Below are 4443 nucleotides of genomic sequence, written 5' to 3'. Positions count from 1 at the left end.
CGTATAATATAGTCAATCTTTCTAAGATGTAGTAGGGCCATCCTAGAAAGGCAAGAATTTCGTTTTTCAAAGTTACGAAGCTAGAAAAAGTTTTTGGTGAGATATCTTGTGGTCTATATTTTTCGCCATTTAATTATATGTAGTCTTTAATATCTTTAAAATAACCGCTGTAGTCTTGTGTGTAAATATCTGAAAAGCCTGCGGTTTTTGCAAGTTTTCGTAAATTTTGATCTATTGATTATCGTTGTATAGTGTCCATTTGTGTTAGTAGTTCTTGAAATTTTTGTGTACGAATGTGATGTTGTATGTCTGATTTAGAGTATACTCCCATCGATTATAAATCGATATTAGGAATGCGAGCAATAGCTCGAATACTTTCAGGTGAAAACTTTTTTAATGGTTGCATTAATGTTGGGTATGGTGTAAGTAGATAGTTTTTTTCCTCGTCGGGATTTAACTGTACGACATTGTGGCTATTTTCTGATCCACATGGAACTGTTGTATCCCAAAAATTTGTTCTTCTTGAAAGTGTATCAACAAAATGTACTTTATTTTTATAGAATATGGGGATTCTCTTATAACATCGTTTGTCTTCAAAAACATATAATGGTGATACTTTCTTAGTGCAAGTATAAAAACATAAAATGATTCCTTCATAGTCAAGTAAGTTTGATATATTTCCACATAATAAATATCCTGTGCAGGGTATTTTTAGAACTGCTAGTGGTAGCGATTGTAATATCTGGGTTCGTTCTAGTTCACATACTTGATGTAATGTTTCTAATTCTGAAAGTGACATTTCTGGAAAAATTCTACTAATTGTGTAGTCTAATTTCACATCTAGATGGATGTCATAATGAATTGCGCCAAAACTTGTATTATTCATTAGTGATAGTTCTTGTAGTCAGGTGCTTTCTGCGTCCTGTAATTTATTTTTTCACGAGTATTTCCTGCGTTTCTGAGAAGGTTTACTGGGATGTATGAGGGTCCTTCATTTAGAGGCTGATGTGTTGCATAGGGATCCTGTTTTATTTTTCCAGTTTTCATACCGAAATCTTGTTCCTATTGGACAAGTATTTCGAAATATTGTGTTTTATCGAGTGCGTTTTTATATTTACATGCAATTTCTGCTTTTTGAAAGATTTGAAAACGTGTTAATTTATTTTCTATACTATGGATGTTTCTAAATTTAGTATTTTTCTGTCTTTTATGACTCGGGTTGACATTTTCAAATAGTATTGATTGGTTAAAATAATTTTCATGAAAATTTATCATTCTAGCGTGTGTTTTTGCTACTTGAAATGTTGTACAAGTGTCTTCGGGAAACCAGACAATTGTTGCTTGTGTCCTTGTTGTAGAATCACAGTAGCCTTGGTCATTTTTGCAAGGTAGTCTGATTTCTTGTTGAATTATAGCGTTATCATTTAAATCTCGTGTGAGTTGTACTTTTTCAAGTTGTACTTTCCAATCAAAAAACAGTATTTCTTAGTATCCTTTTTTTGTATCGGTTTTGCAGTTTGAAGGATTATATATTCCAATGTGTGGATTCCAATGTTTGTCGTGAAGATCATAAGTTAATCTTCCGCGTGCGCCATTGTAGGGATATTTTTCGTCTACTTTAATATGTCCTTGGTATCTTTCAAGTTCTGCTTGATGTACGGAGTCGGTGAAAACTCTAAAGTTATATTTTCCTGTCCTAATTTTTATTTCATGTGAGATTTAATCTGAGTAATTCATTTTTACAGTCTTCGGGTTTTAGATGTAAAAGTCTTTCTATATTGCTTTGATTAAGATTCGTGATCAAGTTGGTTTTTATTTAATTTCGCTGTGAATTTGTAGCCTGTAAGTGTTGTTGCTCGGGCTTTTGCGTATCTATTATGTTTGTAATTTCTATAGCTTGTGGTTGTGATTCGCATTGTGTTACTTGATTTATAGCATGTTTGTGTATTGTTTTGTGTTCGTTTTCTTCGCAATCGTAGTGTGTTACTAATAAATCTTGAGGTCCTGTGCGAGGAGATGGATTTGTTTTTTGTTCGGAAAAAATTAGAAAAAGAAGGTGTTGGAATTTGAAAATCTTTAAAATATACATGTGTATGATAATCCTTAATATGGGTTATAAAAAGTTATATATCCAATTGTCTTTTTGGTATATCTGTCGTATTTATAGATGACTTCAGTTGTTATAAATGGAGGAGGCAATGATTGAGCTGTCATATTTGGTGGGCTTAGGGGAAAAGGGTGTTGAACAATGTTTAAAGTCTTACTGTGATTTCAAAATTTAATTGGAGACTATTTTGTTGAAGTATTTGGATGTTGTGTTCTTGAATATCTTCGTGAATATCTTGTCTATTTTTAGTGCCCAATTATAAAGTCGACTACTTTCTTGATGTTGTCCAAATAATGGGGGAGGTGCTACAAATGTATTCCAATCTAATCGTAGGGGGGTATTTATGGATGATTGTTGTTGGTATCTGGCGTCAAGATTTGTTGGAAAAAATAGGGGAAAAAGTGTTGGCGATATTTGGCTTTTTGAAGGTGTTGATGGAAATGAAAGAGTTTCTGGTAGGGATGATGATGTTGTATCAGAACAAATATCTATTGGTTCATTTGCTATTTTGGGTTCACCTTGAGTATATGAATGTGTTGTCCAATATGGCAGTCGTTTGGTGGATTCTGGAGGGTTAGAAGGACTTTCTATAATTTGTTCTGATGTTGGAGTTGAACCTAAATAATCTGATGGAAGATTTGAAATGCTTTGTTGTGAAGCAAGTGCGGGAGTTTCTGGCAGTGTACTACTAGAAAGTTCTGAGTTAGTTGGTGTTGGTGATTGAGGTATACTAAAATGAACTCTGGGGGTTTGAAAATTACTATTTCGTCTTGGATGTATAAATTGTCTATTAATTTCAAGTGTACTTTGATTTTGACTAATATGTCTTACTCGATAAGGATCGTAGTGTAGAGTGGGATATAGATTATATGTCGGTTTGTATTGCGCTTCGCTTAAAGGTGCGTGGCGAACAACTTGTTCTAATAGTTATGATAGTCGTGCGTGTCTTTCTTTAAAGGTGTATGGATTGTCTTGAAAAGAAATGCGTGTTGAGTATTGAGGATTTTGGGTAGTTGTAGTTGTTATTGGATTTTGTTGAGGCTGGTTTGGTGGTGGTTGATTAGCAATTTTGAAAAGTTGTTTGAGTTTTTAATTTTTGATAGGGAAGATTTATGTTTGTTATAGTATTCTTCAAAAAAAAGAATTAAAAGAATGCTTGCTAAGGCGAATGTGAAGGTTCCTTTTTTATACATTTGCACATTGTCATGATTCGGGATAATAAAATTGGGAGAAAAATTATGAATAGTAGAAAAATACCTTTTCGGCTAAAATTGGCTCGAAACATTTAATTAGGTTTAGAATTATTGTACCTGTGGATATGATCAAGGATTTGGGGGAGTTGGAGATATATTTCAAATAGAGAATAGAAAATTAACAAAAGGTTGGAAAAAACTATGAAAAGAATTAGTAGAATTTCAAAAGTTTCGGCTAAAAAGATTATTAAAAATTTAAGTAGAGTAGAAAATGTTATGAAAAAATATTTCGTTTAAAGTTGTTGACTGTTACAGAAAGAAGCATTTAAGAAACGATTTGTTCCCTCGAATCTTTTTTATGTTTTGGGGCTGAATTCAAGTGTAGTTGGATTATTTATTGATTTTTTGACACATGGGTTGGATTTTGTCAAACATTGTTGAGGGGTTATTTTATGGTGTTCGGGAGGTCTTCATAGTTTTGTTTTTATTTATTGAATAATTGGAGGTATTTTGGAAAAATTTGTACTTAAGGCCAAATGATCATGAGTCTTTTGCTCTTTAGGCTAATTTGCTACTTTTAGTTGGAGGGTTTTTGAGATCTGAGTTGGGAAAATAGTGTTGATCTTTGTACTACTTGATAAGGTAGGGTTGTAATATTGAAGTAGTTTTTGTTTTAGTTGTCAATTTTTAGCGGTTTGCTTATTTTTGACCTGGAGGTTTTAAAGTTTATAGTTATAGATATGCCTGTGGCTTATTATCTGTCTGCTAATAAGGTTGTGTTGAAGTCAGTAAGGCGAGGAATATGAATGAATTCTATTGGCTGAATTTGAACTGGAATTATTTAAATGTGTTCTCAGCATGTTATTAAGAATATGTGGAGATTCAAAATGATTGAAAAGAATATTGACATTTAGGGTGTTTTTGAAATTCAATATTCTTTAGTATTTTAGATTGTGGAATGAATGTTTTATAGTTTTTTCGTGGCTGACTTCTAAGTCGTGATAATTCTCTATGTTCAGATTTTTGTTGTTGATCCTGTGGTGAATTTTTTTCTGTCATTTTTTTTATTTTTTCTTTCTTTTTGAGATGTTTTTGTTTCTGAGGTATAAGATATTTGGGGGTTTGTATTTTGTTGTTGAATTG

The sequence above is a fragment of the Symsagittifera roscoffensis genome, chromosome 10 (assembly GCF_963678635.1).
Source record: "Symsagittifera roscoffensis chromosome 10, txSymRosc1.1, whole genome shotgun sequence".
NCBI classification, from domain to species: Eukaryota; Metazoa; Xenacoelomorpha; order Acoela; family Convolutidae; genus Symsagittifera; species Symsagittifera roscoffensis.
Note: the sequence above shows the minus strand (reverse complement) of the source record.